General features: G+C 37.4%; 1 pseudogene; it reads right to left on the reverse strand.

The window, feature by feature from the left end:
• Window positions 1-5,532: 5,532 nt before the first annotated feature.
• Window positions 5,533-24,078, reverse strand: part of LOC129673438 (40S ribosomal protein S8-like) — a 160,743-nt pseudogene continuing 142,197 nt past the window's right edge.

The following is a 24,078-nucleotide window of genomic DNA, read 5'->3' on the forward strand; positions in this document are numbered from 1 at the left end:
TTTTTATATTGTTTCTTTAGCAATTCTGTCTTGATCATCAGTGAGAATTTTTCCCTGACCTCTCATAATTTAATATTCTGACTCCAGAAAAAATAAAAAGCTGTTTCCATCTGTTCTGTGTAGAAAGAACAACACTTGGACAAGTTTATGAATAATAATGAATATACACATATCCCACCAAATTCTAGGTTATAATTTAGTCTAGGATCAGGGTCTTGACAGAAGGGTCTATGCGTGTTTATCTTATTTCACAAGTGACCTGTTCACACTGACTTGTCCTTGATGTTCTTACTCTATAACCTGGCTTTATAAAGGGAAGTGCTCTGCCACAGTGCTGTGGGCTTGTGTTTCAGAAAATTCTCCTTTTCAGCCCAAACATGGGAGAACTTCAGTAAGTGAGCATGACAGAGTTTACAGATTTGGTTTTTCACTTAGGACTTAGTTGAATCAGCTTTTTAGATGCCTCCCAGATTTTGATTAAAAGCGAAGAAAAAGCATTCTTCCAGAATCAGGAAAGCAGTTTGCCACAGATAATTGTCTCCTTTAATTTGCATTTCATAAAAACTTAAAAAAAAAAAAACAATCACAGTTCTCAAGAGGAGATCCTTATGGAAGATATACTATCATGTAGCAAAGTGACAGGAGAGACAAAAACATAAGGGGCAAGCCTGGGAGGAAGATCAAGGATAGGCTGAAAACTCCCAAGTTTAAGCTAGAACATTTATTCCTGCTTAAATACCAGCTCCTCTTCCTGCAAGGGAAAAAAAAAGCGTAAGAAAAATTCCAGACAGGCTAAGAAATCAGCCGACAAACCTCATTATTGATGGCGTCAGGTGGTAGATCAATGCTGGAGGAAAATCAATGGTAAAAATATTTTTAGTGGTGCATACAGATGAATCACCTCAGCAGCAATTCTTCATAGAAACCACAAAGGTCTGCAGCCACCCTGAGAGCTGTTTCCTGGGAGGCAAGAACTTACCTGGTGTTTTCCAAATACCAATTATTCCTGCACATTTTTCTGTTTTGTAGAATCTCTAACTATTTGCTACAAACAGCCAAGGTAATGCAAAGGTAATAGGGAAAAAGTAAGTTGAGAGAAAGAGAAGCAGGGAAGGGAGGAAAGAAGGCAGTCTTAAATGTTCCAGTGTCAGTGAGATGCATTTTTTGTAACAAAACATTTAATGAATGCTGTTATCTATAAGCACCCATTTAATAAATTTAAGGACTGAAAGAAAAACAGATGGAAAGCATATGTAAAGTGGAAAAAAGTCAGTTTCTGAGTATGCGAAATGATTGAAACTGTAGTCAAAAGCTGAAGTTCTAGAACAAATGCCAACTATAAAGATATTTGTTTAGAATAGAATAAGGGTAGTGGGGTGACCTCATAGAATCAAGCTGGCTTCCAGCCTCCTGCACAATCTTTCTATGTAGCCCATCCGTCAGTGTGAAGCACTTTCCTTCTCCAGCTTGATACTCTGAACAAGTTACCAGCAAATAAGGAAATAAAAAAAAGGAATAAAAACCTAAAGCTTATTCCTGGGGAAGTTCAGAATGCAAGCAAGAGCACTATCAGTTTTGGATTTAGTGCCTTTGAAGAGAAAGTGGTAACTTGAGTTGTGATAGCCAAAGCATTAGCCTGTGAATGTATGCAAAGCAGCAAATGAAGCATCGTGTGTCTAATGCTGTGTCCCGGTGCCTGCAAGAGTCCAGAGGGCACTCATTTTCAGGGATTGCTTTGAGACAAGTATAACTATGTTCTCCTTCGTTCTTTTGCTACAGTCTTCCTTCTTTTCCTGGTACTGATGACCCTAATATTTAGCCTTTCATCTACATTAGGCATTAAAAGTTATTTATAATGTGTCTTCAACTGATATGTCCACACTTGCTGCTTTCCTTTCTTCTTTTGTGTTCTTTAATACAAACAACTTGTATATTCATTATCCCTTTAAAATACCAAATACTTTCGTTCCTCAATCTCTTGTTCACTCTATTCCTGTCTAGGATGTCTATGATGTCATTTTCTGTCTTATCTGTGCTCTTGTCATGCAAATCCCTGAATATACCTACTTTCTATACTACAGTGCTTTTACTGCTGTGGAATTCTCTCTGACTTTATAGGCACAATTAGTTAATACCACCCAATTACTCTGGGGAGATATGTATCTCTTTTAAAATAATCAATTTATATCAAAATTGCCTACATACCTTGCACAGCATACAGCACCTAAGCAGAATAAACATGTGTTAAATAAGTATCTTTCCGAGTGCAAGAACAACATCTCATGATTGATCAGTGATATCTGAACAGCTGAAATATGATAGCACTATTGCTTTTGGTCATGATAATAAAAAAAGAGTATCCACAAGGCACATATCTAAACATAGTAAAGGCGATATACAGCAAGCCTATAGCCAACATCAAACTGAACGGAGAGAAACTTAAAGCAATCCCTCTGAAATCAGGGACAAGACAAGGCTGCCCACTGTCTCCATATCTCTTCAACATAGTGCTGGAAGTCCTTGCTAGAGCAATAAGACAGTCGAAGGAGATCAAGGGGATACAGATGGGAAAAGAAGAAGTCAAATTATCACTATTTGCAGATGATATGATAGTATATATGAGTGACCCCAAAAACTCTACCAGGGAACTCCTACAGCTGATAAACACCTTCAGCAAAGTGGCCGGATATAAAATTAACTCAAAAAAATCAGTAGCACTCCTGTATACAAAAGACAAAAGGGCTGAGAAAGAAATTAGAGAAACAACACCATTCACAATAGCCACAAATGACATAAAGTACCTTGGCGTAACCCTAACCAAGCAAGTCAAAGACTTGTATGGAAAAAAATTTCAAATCTCTGAAGAAAGAATTAGAGGAAGATATGAGAAGATGGAAAGATCTCCCATGCTCATGGCTTGGCAGGATTAACATAGTAAAAATGGCCATCTTACCAAAAGCAATCTACAGATTTAATGCAATTCCCATCAAATTGCCAACACAATTCTTTACAGACCTGGAAAGAAAAATTCTCAACTTCGTATGGAATAACAAGAAACCGAGAATTGCTAAAACAATCCTCTACAATAAAAGATCTTCTGGAGGTATCTCCATCCCTGATCTCAAGCTGTACTATAGAGCAACAGTTATAAAAACTGCATGGTACTGGCATAGAAACAGAATGGTGGATCAATGGAATCGAACAGAAGACCCAGAAATAAACCCACACACTTACGAACACCTGATTTTTGACAAAGATGCCAAAACCATACAATGGAAAAAAGATAGCATCTTTAACAAATGGTGCTGGTCCAACTGGATGTCTACATGTAGAAAAATGCAAATAGATCCATACTTATCACCCTGCACAAAACTGAAGTCCAAGTGGATCAAAGACCTCAACATAAAACCAGACACATTAAATCGGCTAGAAAAAAAAGTGGGGAATACCCTAGAACTCATTGGTACAGGAGAAAACTTCCTGAACAGAACACCAACAGCACAGGCTCTAAGAGCAACAATCAATAAATGGGACCTCATGAAATTGAAAAGCTTCTGTAAAGCAAAGGACACCGTCATCAAAACAAAGCGACTGCCTACATTGGGAAAGAATCATCACCAACCCTCTATCTGACAGAGGACTCATATCCAGTGTATATAAAGAACTAAACAAGCTGAAAAGCAACAAACCAAGTAATCCACTTAAAAAATGGGGAACAGAGCTAAAGAGAGAATTCTCTGCAGAGGAATATCGAATGGCAGAGAAGCACTTAAAGAAATGCTCAACCTCATTAGCCATTAGGGAAATGCAAATCAAAACAACCCTGAGATTTCACCTTACACCCATCAGAATGGCCAAGATGAAAATCTCAAGGGACAACACATGCTGGAGAGGTTGTGGAGAAAGGGGAACCCTTCTCCACTGCTGGTGGGAATGTAAACTGGTACAACCACTCTGGAAATCAATCTGGCGCTTTCTCAGACAACTAGGAATAGTGCTTCCTCAAGATCCAGCCATACCACTCCTAGGCATATATCCAAAAGAGGCGCAAATACACAACAAGGACATTTGTTCAACCATGTTTGTAGCAGCTTTATTTGTAATAGCCAGAAGCTGGAAACAACCCAGATGCCCCTCAACTGAAGAATGGATGCAGAAACTGTGGTACATCTATACAATGGAGTATTACTCAGCAATGAAAAATAAGGAAATCATGAAATTTGCAGGTAAATGGTGGGACCTGGAAAGGATCATCCTGAGTGAGTTGACCCAGAAGCAAAAAGACACTCACGGTATATACTCACTCATATAAACATACAATATAGAATAAACCCACTAAAAGCTGTACATCTAAACAAACTAAGCAAAAGAGAGGACCCTAACTAAAATGTTCAATCCCCATCCTGAAAGGCAAAGAGGATGTACATCAGAAGAAAACGAAAATAGGAAACAACCTCGGAACCCGCTACAGAGGGCCTCTGAAAGCCAGAAGAAAACAGGAAACAACCTTGAAACCTGCCACAGAGGGCCTCTGAAAGCTTCTGCAGTATAGACTGTCAAAGCAGATGCTGAGCCTGATGGCCAACTGATGGGCAGAGTGAATGGAATTTTATGTAAGAAGTGGGAAATAGTAAGAGCTGGAGGGAACGGGAACTCCACAAGCAGAGCAACAGAACAAGATAATTTGAACACAGGGAACTTCCCAGAGACTCATACTCCAACCAAGGACTATTTGTGGAGATGACCTGGAACCCCTGCACAGGTGTAGCCCATGGCAGTTCAGTGTCCAAGTGGGTTCCATAGTAATGGGAAGAGGGACTGCCTCTGACATAATCTGATTGGCCTGCTCGTTGATCACTTCCCCCTGAGGGGGGAGCAGCCTTACCAGGCCACAGCAGAGGACAATGCAGCCACTTTTGATGAGAACTGATAGACTAAGATCAGAAATAAGGAGAGGAGGACCTCCCCTATCAGTGGACTTGGGGAGTGGCATGCATGCAGAAAGGGGAGGGAGGGTGGGATCGGCAGGGGAGGAGGGAGGGGCTCATGGGGGGATACAAAATGAATAAAGTGTAATTAATAAAAAGATAAAAGATTTAAAAAAAAAAGAGTATCCAGCACATACCATATAGTGTTCCAAACACTTTAGAAATACCATTTCATAGGACTACCACAAGGGCTTGCTTTGTAAGTACCAAGCATCTCACCTGATGTGAGAGACGAGGAGCCATCATAGAATGGTATGCTTTCTGAAAAGGTGCTCTTGACCAGAGTGCTACAGAATCTCCGAGCTGAGCAATATTTGGAAAGCACAAGCAAAGTAGGAAGCTGTCCAAATGCATAACATCCTTTTCTTCCTAAATATGAAAGTTCAATTTACCTTCACATTGTATATAAACCACATTAGATTAAAAGCTACTAGACCAAAATATAGTACATTACAACATTCAAGTGACCTCATATGACAATAACTTTGGCAATACTAACAGAGTTCACCAGTGAAATATCAAGAATGATCAAAGAACAAAAGAGCTATGAACGGAAAGCCTTCACAGAGGCGTAGTTTCCACATCCTGCACAAAAAGAAAGAGAATTATAGTAAAATACTCATGTAAGCCTGATTCCTTCTTCACTAGGCCCACCACTTTACCGAGAGCAAAAAAATCTTATAAAGAAGAAACTTTATAAACACTGATTTTAACAGAAGCAGGTGTGGTAAAAACTGACGGTGTCCTTTAAGGGCTAATCCCCTAGGAAGGTTTTTAAATAGGAAAAGAAGCGATGACTGCTAGGAGAAGGAGAGTTAGTCCCTCCCTGACAGGAATCCCCTCTTTGATTGTCGAAGGCAGAGTGGTCATTCTTAAAACCATTTACACACCCAAAACAGTGGACTCAGTAGCAAACACATACTACATATATAAACGCAAATAAATATGCATATAACAATAATAATCAAATAAGAAGAGGCTGCCCATTTGAGAATTAGAGGATTCTCAATTCTCAATTCTGGTTCGGGGAAAGTTATCTGCAAGGAACTGGGGAGATGAAAGAGTGCCCTAAAAGTAATATAATTCTATTTCAATGAAAAACATACTACAAAAATAAATTTGTTGAACCAATATGAAAATCAAGGAATATATAATACTATATATAAAAAGTAAAAAGAAGACATCATTAGCTTTTTTAATTTTTTTAGTAGTTAAAATGTAATCTGAGATTTTATGCAATTTTGATGGGCAGAAAAACTAGTTTTTAAAAACCAACTGAGAATTTTGGCTTCTGGCTTGGCATGTAAGAACTTAGATCTCATCACTCAATCCTAAAAATGCAAAACTTCATGAGCTAAAACAAGTAATTATGCTTTTGGATTCTACTGGCAGAGTATAGTTATAGGAAAACATCACCCTCCAAATTGGAGAGGCAACTATAAAAATGTGGAGAACCACAGTAGACCAGAGTAGATACCTACAAATAAAACCCTCTCCAGGAACAAGCTCCAGGATTGGCACATTTCATCTAGAGTTAAAGTAGTTAAAGTAGTTCCTGATGGCCACCTCAAGGAATTCTGCCACAGGTCTACGAGGCTCACCTCCAGGAGCCCCAAGCTTTCACAGTGAATACTGAAAATAAAAATCGCTTAGTGCTTCTGCTTGGGGAGGAAAAGTATAAGCATTTTGAAATACATTATATATCTTCCCTAAGTCTAATCTTCCTGAGACAAGTGTTTTCTTTTCATTTGATTTTCTGGCTTGGAATTTAATTACCTGGGGGAGAGGAATAGTCAACTTCATCCTTCTCACCATCCTGCCCACATATGAGCACAGCTCTGCACGAAACCCTCAGTACTGAAGGAAATAAGGGGTTATAATACTTATTCCCAATTAACTCACTGAAAATAAATTGTTAAAGATGGGGGAAAGGTTACAAGAAATAAGAGAGAGGAATTGGTGTTATTTTGTTATTTTGAGGTACTTATACTACCTAAGATCCAGTGAAGCGCCCTTTGAAAATAATCTAAATTTCATTCCCATCTGAGAACAGACATTGTCAATGTTTATTCTTTTGCATTTGTTACATTACCAGAAAATGGCAATTCTTGGTCATTGGCCAATTGTGATCTCGCGAAGAATGTGTAATACGATGCTGTTGGATGAAATGATTTATAGATTGCCAATTACATAATTAAAATGACAAAACCCTGAGAATAATAATTATATTAGTGCTTATCATAAGTTGAAACACAAAGGTTCAGGTAGTAAACGGCTTTGCTTGACATGTACTTGTCCAAACCACAGAGTGTGCTGTACAGAATGAACTCCAATGCATTTTTCTTTTATTGAAGGCATATTTGCGTATAATATATCATGATTATGATTTTCCTTCCATCTACTCCTTCCAGTCCATCTCCACCTCCTCCCACAACTTTATGCGCCCTTTCTGTCTCATTAGAAAATAAACAAGTTTCTAAGTGATAAAACATAATTTAGTAACATAACACACTCACACTCACATCACACATTGGAATAGAAGAAAACAACAAAATAGAAGACAAAGAGACCAATAAGTGGCACAGAAACAGATATATACTCAGAGACTGATTTGTTCACACACTGTGGAATCCAAAAACACAAAAAATCTGAAGCCACAATATATATTCAAGGGACCTTTAGGGTAAAACAAAGAGAAAAAATAAAATGAACATTAAAAGGGGATTTTTAAAAGTCCATGACATAGTATTATGAAACAAGGAACCTCCAAAGAAGCCACTGAATTGTTTTCATGTTTACTTATTTCAGCTCCCTCTATGACCCCAACAGGAGCAGACCTGTGGAGGTCCTTTGTGGGCCTGAATCTCTGCAAGACCATGTGTACGTCAGCCCTGGTGTGTTAAGAAACTTGTTTCCTTGCTTTCCTCCCTCCACCCTTTTTGGGTCAGACTCTTTTTTTTTTTTTTTGTCTTTATTAATTACACTTTATTCACTTTGTATCCCCCTGTGGTTCTCTCCCTCCTCCTGTCCCAATCCCTCCTTCCTCCACTCTCTGCATGCATGCCCCTCCCCAAATCCACTGGTAGGGGAGGACTTCTTTTCCTTCCTTCTGATCCTAGTCAATTAAGTCTCATCAGGAGTGGCTGCATTGTCTTCTGTGCCCTGGTAATGCTGCTTCCCCCTCAGGGGGAGGTAATTAAAGAGCAGGCCAATCAGTTCATGTCAGAGACAGTCCCTGTTCCTATTACAATGGAACCCACTTGGATACTGAACTGCCATGGGCTATATCTGTGCAGGGGTCTTAAGTTATCTCCATGCATAGTCCTTGGTTGGAATAACAGTCTCAGGAAAAACCCCTATGCTCAGACTTTTTTGGTTCTGTTGCTCTCCTTGTGGAGTTCCTGTCCTCTCTAGATCTTACTGTTTCCTTCTTTCCCTGCACTCTGCCCAAAGGTTGCTCATAAGTCTCAGCATCTACATTGATAGTCTGCAGGGCAGAGCTTTTCAGAGGTCCTCTGTGTCAGGCTCCTGACTTATGGTCAGACTCTTTCCATCTCCTCTTCTACTGAATACCCTGAGCCTGGGGAGAGGTTTGATGGAGAAATCCTATTTAGAGTTGAGGGTTTTAAGGCTTCTAATTCTCTGAATAATTTCTGGCTGTGAGTCTCTGAATTTGTTACCATTTACTCGAAGCTTCTCTGGTGATGGCTGAGCAAGACACAGATCAATGAATGTCACTAGGGGTAATTTTATTGCTACTTTTTTTTTTTTTTTTTTTTTTTTTAGTAGAATTGTAGAATTTGCTTCTATGCTAGGTCGCTGGCCTATCTAGTCTCAGGTTCTCAGTCACACAGGCAGTGTCCTGTAGCACCCATCTTGGTAAGGGAGCTATAAGTCAAATCATATGTAATTCGCTCACTCCCATAAGCTTTGTGCCATCGTTGCACTAGCATATCTTGCAGAAAAGACAACATTATTGGTCAAAGGGCTTGTAGCTGACTTGGTCTTTTTGTTTCCTCTTTGGTGTTATGCAGAACACCTTCGGGTACCAGGAACACCAGCCAATAGGTTGAAGGCTCTACGAGTAAAAAAAAAAAAAAAAAACTGATCTCTCTGTGTTCCTTAAGTTGTGTAGATATTGTATTTAGCAATGGGGCCTTGCTTTCACATTGTGGAGAAAACCTATAGCCCTGGCCACAGAATATATTGTTTTGGAGTTCCCATATCCCCCCTTAGGTAAACAACTCAATTAGATGTAACACATTCCCAATACTGGAAGATTTATTTGGAAACAAGAAATGTTCAGTTCGGGTTCTGTCTCCCATGTTTTTTGGGAATTTCATTTAGAGCACCTTCATATATGTGTATATTTTAGGAAGCTTCTACTGTATTGAGTTTCCATGCAACCTCTCAAGTAGCTCTTAATTTTAGCTGTCCCTTTCAGTATTTTCTCCATATCTTCCTCTAATTTCTTCCTACCCACTTGATCCTCTTGTTCCAGCTTTTCCTCCTCCATTCATTCATAATTATTCTATTTTTTCCTTTCTAGAGATGTCTATCTGTCACCCTAGTCTTCTACTCTACATCTATCCTCTGTATATCTGAGGATTGTAGCTTGTTTTCCATTAACATGACAGATAATATCCTCAGGAGACAAGGGAGGGAGCTACAGCCGGGGTGCAAAGTGAATAAATAATGAATAAAAAATTAAACACCTCAAAAAAGAAAATTCTTTTAATATGTGCTTCATTTTTATCTGGGTTATTTGTTTTCTTGATGTTCAGTTTATTGAATTCTTTATATATTTTAGATATTAGCACCTATTGAGTGTACAGCTGGCAAAAAAATATTTTTTTTCATTTTGCAAGCTGTTGCTTTGTTTGAATGAGGATGTTCTTTACTGTGCAGAATGTTTTTAGTTTCACGAGTCTCAGGATCTGCTTTGATACACTGAAATTCCAGTAATTAACTGTTGATGCTAGCACCTGTGCAACCGGCATTCTATTGAGTCAGTCTTTTCCTGTGTCAATGAATGAAAGGCTCTTCCTCACCTTCCTTGTATCAATGAACTTCAGTGTAGACTCTGAGCTCTGATAATGACATGCCTCTGTTGGGTGTTTGATGCTATGAAGGCTGCAGTATAGGCGCACGATATTGGTTGTATGGAAGTTGGCATATATGAGAGAATGTAGAGTTTATAGGAAATCCCTGCATCTACTACCACAGGGTTTGTTGCAAACATTTTACTAGTTCAAAATGAAAATTTGTGATTTTATGTTTAAGCTGTGCAGTACCAATCTTGCACACAAACTTAGTATTCTCCTTATAGCTAACCATCCCATCTTTTTAAAGTTCAATATAGTTTCCTAAACATTTTAATAGCTTTCTTATGATATACCTCACTTCACACTGTAAACGTTTTGTTTATCAATAGCATTCTCTTATGACGGCCCTAGTTTGTATTGTCTCTGGGAACCATGATCTTCTTGACCTGCCTGCATATGTAGGTCTTCCAGAAGACATTTCTATACATCATACTTTATGGAAGAGAATATCAGCTTTTCTTCAACCTCTGATACATTGGCTTTAAAATATATTTGTAAAGGGGGAGAAATAATATCTATCTTTCAAATTCCTCACTGCTTAAAAATACCTGAGAGCTCACTGAAGAGCACTCTCTGGGAAAATATGGATTTGGATTATTCCATAACATGTTTTTTTTCTTGATTGAGGTGAAAGGTGAAACTAACCCAAGAGATGAGCTCTTGGGAAGTTCTATAGATAAAATCTCACAAGGTAAAATTGTAAGTGGGGTCATTCCTTGAAAGAAAACTGTTTTTTTATTATTATTTTATTTTTATTATTATTTTATTATTAAATTTATCTATTTTTATTAGTTATAGTTTATTCACTTTGTATTCACCCATAAGGCCTTCCCTCCTCCCCTCCCAGTCCCATCCTCCCTCCCCCTTCTTCATGCATGCCCCTCCCCAAGTCCACTGATAGGGTAGGTCCTCCTCTCCTTCCTTCTGATCTTAGTCTATCGGGTCTCATCAGAAGTGGCTGCATTGTCATCTTCTGTGGCCTGGTAAGGTTGCTCTCCTCTCAGGGGGAGGTGATCAAAGAGCAGGCCAATCAGATTATGTCAGAGGCAGTCCCTGTTCCCATTACTATGGAACCCACTTGGACACTGAACTGCCATGGGCTACATCTGTGCAGGGGTTCTAGGTTATCTCCATGCCTGGTACTTGGTTGGAGTATGAGTCTCTGGGAAGACCCCTGTGTTCAAATTTTCTGGTTCTGTTGCTCTCCTTGTGGGGTTCCTGTCCTCTACAGATCTAAGAAAACTTTTTTTAAGCATTTCAATCAAATGACACCACGAAGCTTCTAGAAAAGAAGTGCACAAGGCCAAGAAGATGGCAAGATTGCAGGACATTTAAGAAGAACATGGATACTGAAAGTAATTTAGCACTATTCTCTGTTAGATCCCTCCCTGACCATCTTTATCAATCTGCTTCACAAAGCACTTCAGAAAAAAAACATTTCCAACCTGAGAGAATGCGCAGGAATAGAGAGTTTAGTATTAGACCCTAAGCCAGTGCCAAGCACAGTGGGTGTCAGCTCTCGGTGCTGGTAGGTGCTGGTACAGTGTAAATGCTATGCATCAGGAAATGCCATAGCTACTGTGATTTAAAGTAGATGTTGTGGCAGACAGGCTTTAGTGAAACTTAATTTTACAAACGCTGTCAAAACCATCTCTTCTCTCACTGCCAAGCAGCGCGACCACTCATTTTGGTTTTATGTTTTCTGTGAGATCATGAACAAGTGAAAGAGTCCATGGTAGCATTGACGTAGAAGATGTTTTCTAGGCTTTTTTTTTCTGTCATGGGGAATTCATTTTCACCATATAGTAGATGTGGACCATAAAAATAAGAGCAAGAAGACTCTCTCTGCTATGGATTACTCATTTAATAGACATACATGCACACATACCCACTATAGCCAACAGCAAAGAGATCATTATGCCTCATCTACATCTTTCTAGGATCCTTCATACTCCAATTTGCTTTATTCTGAAGACACATTTAAATTTTCCCCCTGCAGAAGAGCAGATACTTTCCTTCCACCCAAAGACACATGCACCCAACATTAGTTCACATGATTACAATTGATCAGAAAAAAAACCTAACTACTTCTCTTCATGGCCATTTGTTTATGTTTTCTCATATTCTCAACAATATTTTATATAGTAGTCTCCTTTCCTCAATCCTGACTGCCTTTCTGCCCTCATAATTTCTGGTTAATATTTCATTTTAATGAAAAAGTTTTCACCAGAGTGGAATATTTTTACCTCTGGTCACAATAAATTTATTAAAATAATTATGATGTAAAAAAGCTGTTACGGCTTATTTCTTATGGGTACTAATTTTTCCTTCTTGATATTGAATTTCACAACTACTAAATATGGCAATTAAAGTGGTTTGGGGATATGTAGAGAACAACAAATATCAAAAATGTAAATATCAAAAATGTAAAATATGTAAATATCAAAAATGTAAAATAATACATTCATAATAAGTGAATGTTTTAGGAAAAATAAAATATATTTGGATAAACTTACTAATGAAACACACTTTTTTCCCTGTGTGTTAGAATTCCCTGATTATCACAAAATCATTAACTATCCAACCAGCTTCCTAAAATTGTCACTGGAGGAAAGAAAAATTACCCTCCACAAGCTTCTATGATAGGGAAACCTCATTTTCAAAACAACACAATAAATGTTTATTTGGTGGGACTGATTAAAAACATTATTAAATATTCATCAGCCCCTCCATTTCCTTCCTTCCTCTTTTATTCTGGAAGCAATGATGACAGATAAAGCCCCATGCTCTAACACCATCATTATGAAATCGTAGCATTTTACCATAGAGAAAGATATTAAAAAGATTGAGCCGGGAATGAATAACATGAAGTTTTTCATTCTTTAGGAATAAAGGCACTAGAACAAAAACTAATCTTATGTTTTGTAACATAGCACTGTACCATTGTTAAAAAAGAATATTTATCATCTCAAACACTGAGCTTTAGATTTTACTTTTAATTTTTTTCTATGAGCTTTATAGCAGACACTGAGATCATAGAGGTGTGACTAAGGAATTACATATTTAGTTCTTTCCTAACAAGGTGACCATTTTGTAAGACCTCCAATTCTCAGAAGCAGTGACTCATCCCTAGATCAAACTCATTAAAGGTTATTTAAGCAATATCAGGAAAGGATGTGACCCCTTGCCAAGGCTTCTTTCCCGCTCATCAAAGGAAGCAATGTCCATGTTTCTAAACAAGCTCACATCTTTTAGTAACAATTGCTAGGTTTTAGGTACCCGTAGGGCTGAATTTCTAAATGAATTCAAGGGCAGGCTAAGAGCACCTGGAACCTGAAAGCAGTCACAGCTCTGATCAGGTGTGCGTTCAGGCTAGCACATGGACAGAAGCAGAAATGATTACTGCATTATAAAAGCATCATGTTCTAATGCTTACTGCACCATTTCCTGAAGTGAAACACAAGAGTATCATATCATTAATTCATTTCTAAAACTGACCCTGCCAATGTTGAACAATGGTTTTTGTCACGATTCCGTTGAGCACATGATGTATTCAAATGATTGATAAGCAGTTCTTTATTGTTGAGCTGACTTTACATTTAGCAACATGATGGGATTAAATTGGTCTCTGTACATCTCATAGGTCAACCCAGTTCTCACACTTTAAATAGATATATGTAAGCTTATTCATTGCTTGCAAGTTTAGAGTTTGAGCTACAAAGTGGTTGAGAGTTTGGTCTTAAATAGGACCTTTATGCCATTCCCTCTAAGACTCACGGAACATAGCGGAAGAGGTGGAGAGAACATAGCACCTAAAAGGTAGGGAGAGGGGTGGTGAAATTCTGTCTTCAGGTCATGACGCGGGTTGAAACTACAGACTCAGTGGTTGTGGTTGCTTGTACAAACTAGACCTGACAATGGTCAGTCGTGGGTGTGGAAGGGGTCCACGGGGCTCTGCTTCTCCCTGCTGAACTATTGACTCATGGAGATTCTGAGATATAGGCAGTTGTTATTTTGGATGTGGATCTACTAGTGATCCCATCAGGTTCCAATCGATAATGCATATCCACAATCATACAGAGGGTCTTGGCTAACCTAAAGTGGATAACAAATCTAAAGGACATGAATATGGGAGATGGAGGGAGGAAGAGTTTGGGCTGAGAGAGGTCAGAAAATGATAAAGGAGTACGGAGGATAAGAGTAATTAAAATGCCATATATACATGTATGAAATTGTAAAGGAACTAATAAAAAAAACACAAGCGCAAGCAATAGCAAGACGAAGAGCACTCAGATTACAAATATGTAAAAATTGCATGTATTCAAATACTGTACAGCTGAGGTTACTGGTAAGAGTCCTTCCTTCTGCTTTTCTTAATGAAAGTATTCTATACTTAAATTCAACATAGATTTGAAAAAATATATAGAGCAATTCCCTTTGAATTCTTTTGTAAGTGAAATCATTGGTCCAAATGTCTCCTTTTAATCTTCTAGACATTAATGATTCTCTGCTATTTCATTTTTTCTGGTAAAATATTAAAATAGTAAAAAGCATTTCTCCACCTGTTCTATTCTTACAGTGTTATTGGAAGACAAGCAGTGTACCAGTTTAAATTTGTAATTATGACATCTACAAGAGCTTATATCACACTCAGAAAGAATTCATACTGCAGTTAACTTCTTCTCCCTTTTCACATCCTTCTTTCATTATATTTCTTCTTGTTCAGGCAAGAGAAGACGGGTTTACTTAAGCCCGCTATTATACTCTATCAAAGTAGACAAATTGTGTGCCAGGAAGAAGAGGCATCTGGTCACAGCACCCCACAGACCAGAAGCAGGAAAAATGATCGTGCTCAGCCTGCTTTCTCCTTTTTTTTCATTCCAAGACCTCACACAACTCTTTCTCATGAAATGGTACCATCCACAATCATGATGGCTCTCTAACCTTAATTATCCTCATTTAGAAAGTCCCTCATAGCCATGTTCAGAGGTTTGTTTCCATGGCAACTCTAAACCTCATCAAGTTGAGTATTAAGAACAACCATCACATTTTCCCAGGAGATTATTTTAGAACTCCAGGCTCCTCAAAGTTCTTGTCATCACTCCTGCTTTGCTCTTAACTAATGACTGCTTCTATTTCACAAAAAAGAAGCAGACAGAAACCAACTTGCTCCAACTCTAACTGCTGCATCTACCTGTCACAATTTTACTTTCCTTATTTCCTGTTGTAGCAGATGAGTTGCTTGAATTTTTAAGATTGTTACTTTTACACGAGCACTAGATCCTATAGATTCTTGTCCGCTTGGGTATATATATTCTTCAACTATCTCTTTCCCATTGTAGACATCATTATATGAAACAGGATCTTGAAATTCATTGGATAATATCCACATTGCAAAATCTGGGGTCAGTTATTAATTTATTTTCCTGTGGCATTTTTTTTTCTTTGTATTTTCTCTGCCAGTGAGGATTCTTCCAGTAAGTTCACTGAATCTTCTATCTTCCCCATACCTTGAGATTAGAACATCCAAGGTCATAGTTCTTCGTTCTTGATTCTACTTATAATCCCTTCCACAGAGATTATCTGTCTCTCTCAACTGTTCATCTGTCCAGGCCCTAACTGCCATTAAATGCAGAAGACCATCCCTTAAAACTGAAATATTTTTGTAGCATTTCCACTTGATATATTTTTTATTAAATTTTATTTATATATTTATTTATTACAATTTATTCACTTTGTATCCCCACTCCAGCCCCCTTGTCTTCTGCTATTCCCCACCTACCTCCCTCTTCTCACCCTATGCCCTTTCCCCAGCCCCCTGAGAGAGGAGGACCTCCTTCCCTTCTCTCTGACCCTAGCTTATCAGGCCTCATCTAGGCTAGGCATCATAGATTTAAGATGCCTTTAACTGTCTCCTGACATCTCTCCCTGTCTTATTTATACTTTTCCATTTGTTTAGGAAACTCTGTTCCTTCTCATTATGAAGGCAAAATATTGGAATTCTTAACCACCTGTTTTGTTTTTTGTTTGTTTACACATAAAATACAATTATCAGAAAATCTTGGGGTTTTCTGTGTTGCATCAGCTTCATGAGCAACATCCTAACTTCTTGTCCCTTTTTTTTTCTTTCTTTCTCTCTCTTTCTTCCTTCCTTCTTTCCTTCCTTCCTTCCTTCCTTCCTTCCTTCCTTCCTTCCTTCCTTTCTTTTTTCCATTCTTTCCTTCCCTTCCTTCCTTTTTTTCTTATTTTGGGGGATATGTCTATTATTCATTTATTTTAAATACTTTTTAATTGAAATAAAATTAAGTAATTTTTGCTAGTGATTACTAAATCCAGCCCTTCCTAGATAACTTCTTACCAATTCATTCCATATGCTTTCTTTCAAACTGAAAGCACTCTTCTTAACATATACCATAGAATACTATATATATATATATATATATATATATATATATATATATATATATATACACCCTGTATGTATTTTTCTCCTTTAGCATTGTTACTAACATATAAATAAATTATAAAATGTGTTATAGGAGCGCAAATATACTATCACAAATGCACATACTGAGCAACATATGTCCATGTTCACACGGGTGTGAATTATCAAATGGACTATATGTTAAAGATACTATCTATCAATACATTATAAACAAAATGATGCATCCAATACTTTATGCACCTTGGGTCTTTCTAAACATCCAAGGTCAATTAAGAATTGAAAATTCAGCCAATGCAATTTAATGTCAAACAATGTCAAAAGGCTCAAAGGAGCTTGGAAACTTGTCCTCTCCTTTTTGCCTCTTGAAAATGCGTGGGAGACACTTGCTCTTTATTCTTGTAAAAGACCTGGGCAGACACAATTTAAAAAGCTCCCCCAGTGCCTTAAACTTCAGAGAAGAGGGAACAATAATGTTAACCTTTGCAGCTCCCATTTTGTGCTAACTAGTTACACAAGAAAAGGTGTATAATTCACCACAGATGCTCAACTGATATTTGAAAAAGATTTCAAGATATTTTGATAGACAAATATGGACTTTTTTATATGTCACGCCAGGAAAAATAGATGAAAGACACAAGCTAAAACTGTAACCCATACCTAAAAGTCTATCACATCTAAAATGAAATAAATTGCACAATTATCATCATCACTTTGACTTTGGGCTACACAGTAGTTTCCTAAATAGAAAACTGGGTAAATTGCACTTTATTGAAACTGAAAACACATTTTTGAAATAATCTGTTAACAGTAAAGGCAACACAATAACTGGGAAAGCCCGTCAGAAAAACACATAAGTAATGTAAGGTTGTCCACCAAAAATATATTTCAACTAAATACTAAGGAAATATCAATCTAAAATTTTAAAATGTTTAAACATATATTTCTATTCAAATTTATAGATAAGAAATAAGTACAATAGACAATGTGTATAATAATTCATCTATGATTTCCAAAACCTAAGAACATCACAAATGTCCATCAACTGCCAAATATGTTTTTTAAATGTGGTTCTCCTTTATAGCTAAATGCCACTTATCAATAAACAGGGATAAACAGTTGAACAAGTATAAAATGCTGAAAAAAATATCCTGACCACACATCCTGAATCCCCGAGTGATCCCCTTCATGGTGTAGTCATGAACAGACAATGGAAAGGCTGAGAAGTGAGAACAGTGGTAATCAGGGAGTTGGCAATCACCTGCAGGGAAACAAAAATGTGTCTCTTTTGCTGTGACTTAAAGTGGTCCTAACCACTACTGCGGTGAGGTCTACCTGGGCTCATCTAAGTTAAAAATCAGAACTACTACTCTATGTAAAATAAGGTCAATAAGTATGGCAAACAACTCATAACAAAGAAGAAATAAGGTAAATAGACATAAATAACAACAAAATATAAGTATAAGGCATTAGAAAAACAGAAAATATGTAAACTAAAGTTATACTATGTTAAACTATCTGCAGTGTGGGGGTGTACGTCTTTAATTCCAGCACCATGGAGGCCGAGACAGGTGTATCTCTTTGAGTTCAAGGATAGCAAGGTCGACAGAGAGTTCCAGGCCAGCCAGGGCTACACAGAGAAATGAGAAACTCTGTCTTGGATATATTTAAGTAAACAAGCAAATAAAGTATCCATGCCATATGAAACACACTGTATTAATAGCCTCAATATATGAAAATTTCTTTAAAATCTTAAAAACATGAATAATATCCCCAAATAAAACTAACCAACTGATTTGAACAGCCATTCCCAAGAAAAAGACAAACCTAAAATATCGAAAATACTTAAAAAAGATCACAAAGTTCATAATGGAAAAAATCTGAGATATAATATTTCAAATATTCTGTTGGCAAAATGGATATTTTCTAAATACAACTTCCTGCCCCATCAACCCCCTTTCCTTCATTCCTTCCTCTCCTGTGGTAGCCAGACTTGCACACACATTGGGAAAACTATATACCAAACATCAACATGTATTTATTGACTTATAACCCATGTATTAACATCCTCCAAATAATTTATATACAAAGGCAACAGGAACTCTTGCCACAGAGAACCCAAAATCTCACTGGTCAAGCCTGGAAAAGATCAGCATACAAGATAGAGATACAAGCTAAGCTGTGGGCTACATAGTTCCTGACATTCACAGATGATATGGAAGAAAGAGATGTGACAATTCTTCAAGGGGTTGTTTCTTTTTTAAGACAAAAGTTATGACTGTGTTAAACCTAATATTGTAAAATACTATAGTTTTTGCCGAGCCAGGCAGATTATGTTCACTATACTCTGAGATCTTCCATTATCATTGTTAAGCTCATTGTTTTAGTAGAAATTTTGCTCTCTTCACACTGGAAATTATATTGTTTCAATAGCACAAGAAACAACTAGTATCCACCTACAAACACACATTAAGAAGTGGATTGCAAATATCCTTGTGTACTTGAGCCTCTTTTGGGTATATGCCTAGGAGTGGTATAGCTGGATCTTGAGGAAGCTCTGTTCCTAATTGTCTGAGAAAGAACCACATTGATTTCCAAAGTGGTTGTACAAGTTAAATTCCCACCAGCAATGGAGGAGGGTTCCCCTTTCTCCACATCTTCTCCAGCATGTGTTGTCACATGAGTTTTTGATTTTGATTCTGATAGGTGTAAGGTGAAATCTCACGGTCCTTCCGATTTGCATCTCTCTGATGGCTAAGGACATTGAGCATCTCTAAGTGTTTCTCTGCCATTCTATATTCCTCTACAGAGAATTCTCTGTTTAGCTCCATACCTCATTTTTTTAATTGGATTACTTGATTTATTGTTTTTTATCTTCTTTAGTTCTTTATATAGTCTGGATATCAGGCCTCTGCCGATATAAGGTGAAGATCCTTTCCCAGTCTGTAGGCTGATATGAACTCAATGGCTGGCTCTTTCACCCCCACCCCCACCCCCTGAGGGAGGAGCAGCCTTACTAGGCCACAGAGGAGGACATGGTAGCCAGTCCTGAAGATACCTGATAAGCTAGGGTCAGATGGATGGGGAGAAGGTCCTCCCCTATCAGTGGACTTGGAAAGGGGCAGGGAGGAGATGAGAGAAGGAGGGTGGGATTGGGAGGGAATGAGGGAGGAGGATAGAGCTGGGATACAAAGTTAATAAACTGCAACTAATATTAAAAAATTAAAAATTAAAAAAGAAGTGGATTGCGTTAGTTATATTCTAAGATCTTCTGTCCACAGACTCAGTGACAAAACATGTTCTGTCAGAGTTCTCCTAAAAGATTCCAATTTAACCACTGAAAAATATGACACGCTTTATTTTAATCTGAACATCAAAACCAGGATCATGTCCATGATCATGTCTAGTTTTCTCATTATTTTCTATATAATTATAATGATGCTAATAGAATTCTTTCAACTAAACTAAATCAGGCCTAAAATCTATTAATTGCATACTAAGGAATAATCTCATGTCAACATTTCTTAATCCTCCAGAGGTTCAATTCAATAATAAATATGCTTTTATGAAGAATATAATTGTTGAGGAGAGCTCAAATTGTACAATATTTTATTTTCTGTTTATAGTTGATCTACACAGAAGTTGAAACAAATATGAAACATAATATCTATATGAACTCTCAGTACAGATGGGAAAATATCTCCCTTACTCATAATTAGTAATATTCAAAAGTTGCACTTGGCTGTGGAAGTGATTGCAGTTATAATACCTACATATAAAATACTTCATAAGAATTTTATAAGAAGTTTCTAAGAATTATTTTCAAAGCCTGTCTGGTACTAATGTTTGTGTGAATTTAAATTGTATCTTATCATTTCTATTTATGTCTTTCTCTACATCTAAGCAAGGAGTAGCATATTCTTCCTGGGTAGACAGCAAACTCTCAAAAAATGGGATGCTTTACCTACTACATGGTTAGCTGTATAAAAAGTCCTAAATAAGAAATGGGAAAAATGGGTAGGCATTGTTTACTATACTGACATTCAAATAATTGAAGTGGAATTTGATTGAAGAAAGGTTGCTGGAGTGGTCCTGTAGATTCTGTAGCTCATTTGCATGAGTGGACTGCATTAATATGGGGCATTAAGGCTTTGTCCATTTGGTTCAATACCTACGATGTACCATGCCATATGAAAAAAAAACCTATGGGGTATTCCTTTACATAGAATTCATTTACTTTTTGTTGCTTATCATTTTGATTTCCTCTTTTTTAAGATACATTTTCTAAAAGTTGCCTTTAAGCAGATGAACATTTAATTGAGTCTTTCTTTCCTTGAGACAGGACCTTACTATGAAGTGCGAGTGGCCTGCTCTGGCCATGTGTCCGAGGCTGAGTGAAACGGTTCAATGGTTCTGGCATTAGACGCTCTTCTGAAAAGCAAGCAAGAGCAGAATCTCTTCTAGTGTTTCATTTCAGCACCTGCACGGCCCCACAGCCATCTCTAACTTCAGTATCAGGGATCTGATGCTCTTGTTGCCCTCTACAGCCACTGCATACACATGATACATACACATACATGCAGGCAAAAATACATACACATGCAATAGATGACCTTAAATAAACATTGAAAAAACTATATCACAAGTATGAAGTATTTATTAAATTCTTGTTTGTGATGAAGTTGATAAATGTGTGTGTGTGTGTGTGTGTGTGCGTGTGTGTGTGTGTTCATGGGAAATGGTTGTGTAATCCAACGCAAAGCTGGTGAGGGCTGTGCAATTTATTTTAGTTTGTGTGTTACAGACATGTAGGTGTAGGCTCACATTTTAGATTGTTTCATACAACCATTTGTGAATTTCTGTCACTTCATTGTAGTTCCAGTTAAGATGTGATGTTACAGAAAATAGATGTTGGAGGAAATGTGGCACCCTCTATGCAAGAATCCTTATCAGATCATTAAATTTCCCACAGGAAACTAAAAAGATATATAAAGCTACCATATAACATACACATAAGCCACCTACACGTGTGCATGCACACACAGAGGCACACACAGAGGCAGAGAGAGAGGGAGAGAGGGAGAGAGAAGGAAGGGGAGGGAGGGAGAGAGGGAAAGGGAGGAAGACGGAGAGCCGCAATAGACGTTTGCTTATGGTATAATCGGATTTTTCCTCCAACCGAGCGATTTTATACAGTTATATGAGAGAGGGTGCCAGACTTTGAATCAGAGTGACAAGCAATGTGTTAACATGGAAGCAAACAATGATAAAGAAACTATTTTGGAGGGAAAAAACCTATATTAGGAACAGATGTCTCAGGCTTTTATAGAAGTATCAAATCTTTCAGCAAGGACAGAAGAATCCTATTATCAGTATAGATTCTGGCTTTGAATTTATAACGAGTAAACAACTGGCACAACGCTGAATCAGTGTGTGCCAAAGCGGAAACAGTAGAGATGTGAACCTGTTGTAGTCTTGTCACTGTATTTTTCTTACATGTTTCATTTGCCCTTCATCGTGTTGTAGCTTCCTCTTACCTCCTGACTCTTAGGACTTCTCTGGCGGCCCTTCAACAGCAGCACAACAAAGTAGACACTTCTTATTCTGCTCCGTTTTGCTAATAGCCTTTCTATAAACACTTACTATATTTATCACATTCAAATAATATTTTGCTTATAGAAATATTAGTGATGCAACATGTAAATTTTGGATTCCCTGTGGAACTTCATCTGGACATTAAGCAGTGAGCTCCAAGATTTTTAAAATGCTCTCATGAAAATTCATAAAGACTTTCAAACTCTATCTATCTATATGTCTGTCTGTCTATCTATCTTACTATCTATGCATCTAATATATTAATCATGTGTATATCATGTCTATCAAATGAATATACACATACACACACATTTGGAGATCTGGAGGGTCCTACTCGAAAGCATAAGAAGTATGTTTGCGATATATTTAAGATTGAATTTGTGTAGATTAACATTCCTTTTGTCTTTCTTATTTAGCACCAGGATTATAGTGAATCACACCCTAACCTATACAGGTTTTTCAAGGAGTTTGTCTCTGTCAGTAGACAGCCAAGTGGAAGTAAAAGTTACAGAACATTCTAGATCACTTGCCCTTAAAAGAAATCTCTCCAAAATACCCTATTTACTTTACTAAATCCTTCACTTCTGCTACATCATCTCTGAACTTTGATAGCATTGAAATCTTTGGAACGGCAGATTTTTAACCTGAAATTTATGTTTTACAATGAATTTTGACATAAGTTTGAGTCTTTGTTATATGTTTGCCTTAAGTATTTCACTTTGGTTTGATAATTTAATGCATAACACTCAAGGGAAGAAATAGAAAATTTATCTCTTCTTTCTCCTTTTTTCTGAGGTACAAAGCTTTCATGAAACAATCTGAATCCCCGAAATGCTCTACAGACACAAATCTCTCCCTGCCCCCAACCAGGGTAAAGGATTCTTCTAGAATTCTGTTTAGAGATATGTAATACATTCTTTTTTATTTCCAGCAGCAGTAATTTTACTTTGATCTCACAGCCACTGAACCATTAACCACACAGCAGCTTATGTGCAAGGTGCAAGGCAGCAGCGTCTGTGATTTCCAGGAGAAGGTCATCACCCAAGATTTTTTTTAAATAACTATTACAATGAAGAACGGGGTACAGCCACAAAAGGAATGGTTATAATTTATGCCCGACTTACTTCAGCAGAATATAGTTTATTTATAAACTGCTTATGGCAAACTCTGTATGCCCCTGTTCTATGCATGTGCTGAACTGTCTTCTGGTAAATTATTTAAATTACACCTAGCAGTAATTCCTGAGGACTTTCATACTTCATTTTCTCTATTAATGTAACAGGGAAAAGCTGCTTTGCAAGGATTGCTCTAAATTCCCAGAGTGTGAGTTCCAGACTCTGTATGTGTTGCATTAAGCCTGTCAAAAAATGTGTCTTCTCCCAAAATTTATTACAGAAGTTTCTCTACGCGAGCTACTCATTGAAGCCTTACAGAAAGCTCATACATGATTTAAGCAGCTAACATCATTGAAAGAAATAGGTCAGGTTTAAAAAAAAATCCTGAATTTAAGCTACCTTCACTTATTACTTATGCAAGATTATGCATAATTTAGCACACTGCTGAATCTGCAAGGACAGAATAATTGTTTACCAAAATATTTACTCTGAGTTGGTATTCATGTTTCAGTGAGATAAGGTGACTTCTCAGCATTTGCTACTCACTTCTGAATTAAAAGACAATGAGTGGGATTTTGATTAGTTGATAACTGCAAATGGTGGATGGAAACAGAGATCTTGTTTAACAACTTTATTGAAGGAAAATACACAATAAACTTGTACACATGGAGCACTTTCACTAAAGTCATGTCAGCTTGAAACGCTTTCTCTCTCTCTCTCTCTCTCTCTCTCTCTCACACACACACACACACACACACACACACACACACACTGCAGAAAACCTTCCTACAAAATGTTCTATCATCACCCCTGTACCCTGGATTTTACAATGA

Source organism: Psammomys obesus, unplaced genomic scaffold, assembly GCF_907164565.1.
Source record: "Psammomys obesus unplaced genomic scaffold, mPsaObe1.curated_primary_1811, whole genome shotgun sequence".
NCBI lineage: Eukaryota > Metazoa > Chordata > Mammalia > Rodentia > Muridae > Psammomys > Psammomys obesus.